This window comes from Oncorhynchus mykiss, chromosome 12, assembly GCF_057628025.1.
Source record: "Oncorhynchus mykiss isolate SJ-2025 chromosome 12, ASM5762802v1, whole genome shotgun sequence".
Classification (NCBI taxonomy): domain Eukaryota; kingdom Metazoa; phylum Chordata; class Actinopteri; order Salmoniformes; family Salmonidae; genus Oncorhynchus; species Oncorhynchus mykiss.
In genome coordinates this window covers 70,012,256-70,021,761 of record NC_143033.1, presented here as the reverse complement: position 1 = coordinate 70,021,761, position 9,506 = coordinate 70,012,256, and positions in this window count along the sequence as shown.

The following is a 9,506-nucleotide window of genomic DNA, read 5'->3' as shown; positions in this document are numbered from 1 at the left end:
CAGAGAAGTCCAGATAGAAGAGGCCTCCGGGATACTGTGGCTGAATGAAAGAGGTGATGGAGAAGCTGTGGCCCCTGACCACCTCTGGCCACTGAGGTTCTCAAAACATCCCTCCATTTAGAGGACTGAGAGAGATGTTGGGCTGTAGCAGGACCACTGGGAAGGAAGTAAACAGCAATTTGAAAGTCATGTGGTTCCATATTCACACCTTGTAACTGAGAAATGTGTGTTGATGGACAAGGTAATCAGTGTCTTGTCTCTATCAAGGCTCTGAATCTTAAACATATACATACATATATATTAGGCAACACTTGTTTCCCAACTGCCACCTCACCTTTAGTAATGTTGCTGTAAGGGGAGCTGATGGCTTTGCTGTTGGAGAGGGTTCTGTAGAGACAGCTGTAACTGCCCTGGTGTGAAGCATCCATCTTAAACTTTGTTAAAGTAGCCCTGGGCTGTGAGGATGCAATGGGCACGGTCATGATGGAGTCTCCATTCAGATAGAAGATGAACTCCACAGCATTACAGAGGATACGGGATGGAAGAGTGCAGGTGAGTTAGATCTCCTCTCCATGCAAGAAGGAAGAATATGATTGGTCTGTGGAGAGTGAAGGCTTCTGCATGACAACACCTGTTGGTCAAAGACATACAGTTTAGTCAGACAACAGTAACCACAACCTGGGATGCCATCAGAAAGTATTCACACTCCTTGTCTTTTTCCAAATTTTGTTGTGTTTTAATCTTATTTTAAAATGGATTAAAATTGACATTTTGTGTCACTGGACTACCAACAATATTTTTTGTTGCACAAATTAATTAAAAATGAAAAGCTGAACAAAGGAGTATTTAACCCCTTTGTTTTGGCAAGCCTAAATAAGTTCAGTAGTTAAAATTGACCTAACAACTCACATAATAAGTTGCATTTTGTGTGCAATAATAGTGTTCGACATGATTTTTGAATGACTACGTCATCTCTGTACCCCACACACACAATTATCTGTAAGGTCCCTCAGTTGAGCAGTGAATTTCAAACACAGATTCAACCACAAAGGCTAGGGATGTTTTCCAGTTCCTCGCAAAGAAGGGAACCTGTTGGTAGATTGGTAAAAAATAAATTAAAGCAGGCATTGAATATTTCTCTGTCATTAAGGCAAACTGTGGGTACTTGGAAGAATCTCAAATATAAAATATATTTAGATTTGTTTAACACTTTTTTGATTACTACATGATTCCATATGTGTTATTTCATAGTTTTGATGTCTTCACTATTATTCTAGTAAAATATATAGTAAAAATAAAGAAAAACCCTTGAATGAGTAGGGGTGTCCAAATCTTTGACTGGTACTGTACATTTGAATGTGGCGCTCTACAATTCAGCGGTTGTTATCCCGCTAATGGGATGGGTAGCGTCAAGAAGTTAAAGGACGTTTCACCTCCGCCCCATTGCTCAAACATCTAGATCCCACAATATCCTTTGTGGTGAAGGTGGACGCTTCAGAGGTCGGCGTGGGGTCAGTTCTGTCTCAACTACAGGGTAACCTAGATAAATTGTATCCATGTGCTTTTTACTCTAAAAACTGTCCCCTTCAGAGAAGAATTACGACGTCGGTGATCGAGAGCTCCTGGCGGTGAAGTTGGCACTTCAGGAGTGGAGACACTGGCTGGAGGGCGCCAAGAAGCCATTCGCAATTCTCACCGACCATCGGGACCTGGAGTACATACCGACAGCGAGGAAGTTTAATCCATGCCAAGCGAGGCGGGCCCTGTTTTTCACAAAGTTCGACTTCACGCTGACCTATCGCCCAGGTTCAAAGAACATCAAGGCCAATGCCTTGTCCCGTCTCCACGATTCAGGAGAAGGTCCTGTCCAGAATCCGCCTATAATTTCATCCTTCCGAGTCATAGCTCCTGTGGTCTGGGACGTAGATGGGGACATCTGGAGAGGGAGGTTCTGGAGAGGGAGCCGGCACACACTAATTGTCCTCCCGAGCGCATTTACGTTCCCACAAGGATAAAGGACCGGCTGCTGACCTGAGAACACACAACTGTCATCGCTTGACATTCAGGTTTTTCTCGCACTACCCAATCCATCTGGGAAATACTGGTCGCCCACCTTAGCACTGGACGTCAGTCGCCAGGTCAACTCCTGATCCGTATGTGCTCAAACCAAGTCCCCCCGGAATGCTCCAGCAGGGAAGACCCTGCTGCTTCCTGTGCCTCAGCAACCCTGGTCACATGTATCCATTGACTTTGTAACCGATCTCCCCTCCTCTGACTGTTTCACCACCATTTTGGTGGTGGTGGAGAGATTTTCTAAGTCCTGTCGTTTAATCCCTATTCCTGGTCTCTCCACTGCTCTCCATGTTGCTGAGGCACTCTTCCAGCAGGTCTTGTGGCATTATGGCCTTCCGGAGGACAACGTCTCCGACCGTGGGCCCCCAATTCACATCACGAGTACAGAGGGTCTTTACGGAGAAGGTTGTGGTCATAGTCAGCCTCACTTCTGGGTACCGGTCTTAGTCTAACGGGCAGGTAGAGAGGATGAACCAGGAGTTGGGGAGGTTCCTGAGGAGTCACTGTCAGGACTGTCAGGGCGAGTGGGCACGATTCCTTTCATAGGCGCTACGTCACTCCTCCACTGGGTTGATCCCCTTCCCGTATGTTCTGGGTTTTCAGCTGGCCCTGGCTCCGTGGACCCCGGGCCAGACCGAAGCTTCATACTGTATTAGACACATGGTCTGTTCTAGGCTGCCCTCATTTGGTCACGTAGCACACCCACTGGCATTTTCTACAATAAATCTGCCCCCAAGTGGGTGTGACTCTTACTCCCGTTGCCTGCTGCACTACTGCTTGGATTCCACCTAGCGATCTGTTCACCGTCTGCCCCTATAATCGCCAATTCTATCTCTGACCTTTTTAACCTGTCTCTCTTCTTTGGGGAGGTTCCCATTTTTTGGAAGGCAGCCATGGTTCATCCTTTATTTAAAGGGGAGATCAAGCTGATCCTATCAAAAGTCTTGGAAAAAAATTTAATAAACTGACTGGCTTTCTTGATGTCTATAGTATTCTCTCTGATATGCAATCTGGTTTCCGCTCAGGTTATGGATGTGTCACTGCAACCTTAAAGGTCCTCAATGATGTCACCATTTATTTGTTTTTATAGACTTGGCCAAAGTTTTTGATTCGGTAGACCATTCCATTCTTGTGGGCAGGCTAAGGAGTATTGGTGTCTCTGAGGGGTCTTTGGCCTGGTTTGCTAACTACCTCTCTCAAAGAGTGCAGTGTATAAAGTCAGAACATCTGCTGTCTCAGCCACTGCCTGTCACCAAAGGTGTACCCCAAGGCTCGATCCTAGGCCCCATGCTCTTCTCAATTTATATCAACAACATAGCTCAGGCAGTAGGAAGCTCTCTATCCATTTATATGTAGATGATACAGTCTTATAATCAGCTGGCCCCTCTCCGTATTTTTTGTTAAAAACCTCTTTGGGGTAGGTGGGATGCTACCGTCCCACCTGGCCAACATCCAGTGATTTGTTCTTAACTAACTTGCCTAGTTAACTTCTTTGGGCTAGGGGGCAGTATTCAGAAGTCTGGACGTATGAGGTGCCCAAAGTAAACTGCCTGTTACTCAGGCCCAGAAGCTAGGATATGCATATAACTGGTATTAATGGATATAAAACACTCTAAAGTTTCCAAAACTGTTACAATAATGTCTGTGAGTATAACAAAACTGATATGGCAGGTAAAAATCCGACAACAATCCATACAGATTCTTTTTTTCAGCTCACCCTTGATTACTATGGCTGTCAATGGGAATATGAAAGGTATACCTCCCAGATTGCAGTTCCTAGGGTTTCCACTAGATGTCAGTCTTTAGAAAGAGTTTCAGGCTTGTTTTTTTAAAATGAGCTAGAATTTGTAGTTTTAGTATGTGGCTCCCATTTTGGCTGTAGTGTTTGTTGCGTGTTCCGGTGAGTGTGCGTACTTCATTATTTATCTCCGGTAATGGTCTCCGGTATTCTCCGTCTTAAATTATCGAATTTATTTACATATAAGGGTACCTCAGGATAGATAAGGAACGTTGTTTGATACGTTTGGAAGAAGTTTATTGGAATTGGGACACCGGGACACCGGTGGATTACTGAGTTTAGCGCACCAATGAAACATAATTTTTGGGGGGATATAAAGAAGGACTTTATCGAACAAAATGACCTTTTGTTATGTAGCTGGGACCCTTGTGATTGCAACCAGATGAAGATCTTCAAAGGTAAGTGATTTATTTTATCGCTATTTCTGACTTTCGTGACGTCTCTGCTTGGTTGGAAAATGTATGTAATGCTTTTGTGTGCGGGGTGCTGTCCTCAGATAATCGCATGTTGTGCTTTCACCATAAAGCCTTTGAAATCTGACAACACGGCTGGATTAACAAGAAGTTACGCTTTTAAATGATATACGACACTTGTATTTTCAGTGTGTGGTCAGAGAGTGTGTGGTCAGAAGTGGGACTTTGACAATGCCAATGTGGTGTGTGGCCAGCTGTGCGGTGGGAAGGCTGTGAATGTCCAAGGTAGTGTCCACTTAGGTCAGGGAAGTGGTGGCAGGTCTACTTGGCTGGATGATGTTAGGTGTAAAGGCAGTGAGAGCTCCCTCACAGAATTCTCACATGGAGGATTGACACACCATGACAGTTTACAAGTTCAAGATGCCAGAGTTGTCTGCTCAGGTAAGAAAAGTCCCTCTGTGTTGCTATTGTGGTAAATACCTTGATTATACTTGTGTCAACGATTTACTTGAATATTAAACTGTAAGTATTCCATTTCCTCCTTAATTATATTCTATCATTCCTAGTTAAACCTAATAGAAGACTGGTCAATAGGAGTGACCTATGTTCTGGGAGGGTGGAGGTCTATCAAACTGGTCACTGGCAAACCGTGTGTAACGACGTGTGGGACTTGAATGACGCTCCTGTGGTTTGCAGACAGCTTGGCTGTGGGAGAGCTGATAGTGCCCCAGAGGGGACCCACTTTGGTCAGGGCAGTGGGCCCATCTGGCAGGATGATGTTGGCTGCTCTGGCAGTGAGTGCTCCATCACACAGTGCCCACACACAGGAGGAACACATAACTGTCGTCATGGTAACGACAAAGGTGTTATTTGTTCAGGTAAGGGAGTCTTTTTGCCTTGTCTAGACTATAATTTTATCAGGATATGGTTTGAAATGTGCTGAAAGGTCTCTTCATAGCCAAAACCCGAAAAAGCATATTGCTTCAGTATTATAGCCTGCTCTACCATCTAGTGGAGAATTGACTGTTGTACAAAGAATCTTAACCCAGGCCATACTTTTTTTTAAATAATGTTTTATTTGACCTTAATTTAACCATTTTGTCCCTCTTGCACTAGTAACATGTGGTGCTTTCGTGCTGTTCACTATGGTTGCGACTGCGTGTGGAACATACAAATCTACTTTTTGACCCATTGTAATGGAAGCCGTGTTATGCTACACCATTTCAGTCACTTGTATGGTGGTATGCCTTTTGCAACCCGAGACTAGCGATTTACTCCAGTACATTACTGGTCTCTTTCAACCCCCATGAGTTTGCATAACCACCGCGCTACAATGTCCTTCATGAACAAAACATTTTAAAGGACATTTTAGGTTTGGCAATCCCAATGCTGGCGCTTGACACAATTACTTCTTCAACTCGACAAACACTTCCTCACACTCTTGATTCCACTCTATCCTCTCATTGGGAACCCTTCCCCCCTTTTGTCAACTCTGTAAGTGGCTCAGCAATTTCAGAGAATGACAGAATAAAATGTCTAACAAAATTGAAAACTCCTACAGTTTTCCTGAGCTTGCGAGGAGTGTTTGGCTGTGGCAAAGAAGGCATGGTTTCTACCCGATCCCGGGTAATGTGTTTCGTGCCCTTAGAAATCGCAATCCTCAAATATGTTACTTCTTGCTTTGCTAGTTGTGCTTTCTCATACGATGCCTTATGGCCCTGATCCGCCAAATAGTCTACCAATGTGGTGAGGTCTCATCACGTATTGTACCAACACAGAACCTTCAAATGTACACTCTTTTAATGATTGTTTGAATGCAGAATGATACCAAGGGGGACTATTTGTAAATCCCATCGGTACTCTAGCCCACGTAAATTGCTCCCCCTGGCAACAGAACAGTGTCATGACTCCTCAGCTACCGGCACAGACCAACATACCTTTTTCATGTCTAACACACTGTACCATTCGAGTCTGGAGGATGCCAATAGGTCTGCCAAATATGCTACCACTGGTGTGATTTTCATTGCATGTTTGTTTATGCCCCGAAAATCCACAGTAATACGCCATTTTAGTCCTTTTTTTACTGGGTTTAAAGTGCTGTTGCATCGAGCTGGTCCGCGGATCACTATGCCACATTCAAGTAATATTGGAAGGTCCTCTGCCACCGATTTCTCAGCCTCTGGTTTAATAGGGTATTGCTTCATTGGTGGCGGCAGTTCTCCCTCAAAAACAGCAGGCAACCTTGAATTAGACCACAATCTAATGCGTCTTTATCTATTAGAAAGTTGTACGAGACGTGACCTCCTACGTCTCCTTTCACATAAAAAACGTCATCTTTATGAACCACTATTGATCGAACGGAGGCCATGTAATGCTATGCAAAATGTTCCTCTCCCACTGCTTATAAGAGGGTTTGCGGCTGCTCTTTTGACTAAGAAGAAAACGCTTTTACAGCGGCATTTCCTCCCAAAGTAGCAGGTTCCAGTACCTCCCTACACTCATTTCTCCAACGGCACCACATCTAATACAGGAATCTACAGCTTGACACCTTGACGTGGTTCCGCCATGTTTCCCCCCCTGTCCATTTGTCTTATTTGGGCCATTGTAACCACTGTTAGTGACTTTCACAGTGGCAGCATTAACCACTTGTACTGCTGCGGAGTAAATGGAATTATATCCTACTCTCAACGCTGCTTGTACTATTTCATCCCAGTGAGAATGCTGATCCACCACCCCTGCAGTAGACGTTTCGATAACGGGTTTCAAACCTGTCATCAAAGCTGACGTACATATTCCTGCATTTTGATCATATCTATCCCCCATTGTTTGGTTAGTACGCAACGCATCACCCATCCAGTCCACATAATCGTGTACTCCATTTGCACCCTGAGTACAGTTACTAATTTTACTAGCATCTGGTCAGAAACAGCACATTCCCAACCGTAGTTAAGAATCTTTCAAGTTCATCATTGGCTGTCGCTGGGTCACACGCTTCTCGTCCTGAGGACCAAGTCGACGTTCTATACCCCTGTACGAGTGTTGGCAACATGGCCCTTGGCGACAGCGAGCGTACAATCTGATGGTAATCACCAGCATGGAACCCAAAAGATTCTACCTTGTCTCCTCAAGAAACGGATAAATTCCTGTCCCTCTCTTACTGGATCTGGTGCTTCTTTCATTATACTACACATTTCACTCACGCTCAGTGGCTGATGGTGATGCTGTATTTGTATCTATACTTGGGGCTGTGTGTCATCTGGAATAGGGTTGTTCTCCCCTGGTACTATTTGTCCCGGATAATATGTAACCGGGGTTGCGTGTGTTCGTACCGGTCTCACCTCTCTATGATTACCTGGATCATGTTGATCCACTATCCAGTCCGGGACCATTATGTCCGGACTCGTTATGTGCCTGTACCCCTCCTCTCGCAACCTATGTCGCTCTTTTTCCTCTTTGAGAGAAGGGTATAATGGTTCTCCCCCAGTTGTGACCTGTTTCACCTTATGGTATGGAGCGAACGGCGGAGTTGCAATTGCATATACTCCGCCACACGTGTTCTGATATTGTTGAAGCGTAACCCTGAGTTGTTTAATTTGGTTTTGCCTATCCTCAAGGTCTTTCTCTAACTCTTGATTTTTGGGCGTTTTAACTCATTTCTATCTCATTAGCCAATTCCTGTTTCTGTTCATCTAGTCTATGTTCATGGATATTCCTATTTTTTTATTTGTCACCTCATTCTTGTCTACAGCCTGGTCCATTTTTACCTAGCAGATCTTTTTCTAGTTTTATCCGCTGCTGATAAAATGCTGTGATCAGGATGCCTGCGTAGGATGCCTGTGGTTTGGACCGTTCTCTGATCTCAGTGTTCATTGCATCCATACGCTCTTGACTATTTTTTAACTTTCCATCTACTGGAAAATGTGTACCAATTTTGTCCAATTTCGCAAATGTTCCCCACCATTTATTTGGATCTCTGTTTTGATCATACTCTTTTTTTATTGCCTCTAAGGCTATGGTAACATTTTCCTTTTCTACTCCTCCCTCCCCAGGAGTATCCTGTCCTTTAGAAGCCTTTTGTTTTGTTTTTGTCTCGGCATCACAGCCCAACGGCGTTAAATAATAACAGTCTAGCCTTTTAATAATTTGGACACTTTCTCTCTGCTGAATACTTACTAGTATCGTCCACACATTCATAACACTCACACATCTCACTTCCCGGCCCCTGTAGCTGAGACTAATGCAGGACTACTCTGTTTAGGACTCCCTGAGATTTACCCTCCACAGATCTATTCTGCTCAGGACTGACTCTCAAAATGTTACGAGATTTACCCTCCACAGATCTCTTCTGCTCGGGAATACTCTTGAAAATGTTTACCCTCCACAGGAAAGTAACTATCCTGCTCGGGACTTATGAGACTTAACCTCCACAGATCTCTTCTGCTCGGGACTTACTCTTGAAATGTTTACCCTCCACAGGAAAGTAACTATCCTGCTCGGGACTGATCTATTCTGCTCAGGACTTACTCGCTATGAGGCTTACCCTACACAGGATCTATCATGCTCGGGACTTACTCTTTACTTTATGGTACTAGCATATACCACAAAGCTACGACCGGGCATTACACATTGTGCCTGCCAAATTAACTCAGTCTCTCGAGGTCCGTATCCTATAACTATTCAGCCTACGGTTCTCATTACCCCAAGATGTCAAAATCAGTGGTAACAAGTGTAGGAACTTTCCTACCTTATTTGCTGTACCGGCTCCTGTTCCACCGATCTGGACTCTTTGGTTTGATTAAAAATCATGGTGAATCCTGCCAACAACACCAAGTGTTAGGTTCTTATTTTTCAGAGTAAATAACTAATGGTCATTAGAGAAGCTTAACCAAGTTTAATTGTTCTCAAAGGATTGACACAGCTGTATTCAGACAGCAAAACATTTTTCACTATCACGGTAATATACATCCCACTTAAGACACTCCTCCTTCTCTCCAATCCTTACATCTTATAGTTCAACAGGAAGAAGGTAACCAGATACTAAACCCTGATTACTCCCTTAAAGGGAAATTACGTCACCTCCTGACCTCATCCCCTCCTTCCCCTAGTCCACAGATGTCCATCTGTCTCCCCTATCTCAACCTGTTGTTCTCCTCCCTTCCACCCAACACATTCCAAAGCTATCTTTCCTCCTACAGAGAACCATTAACTTCTTTCACTCTTTC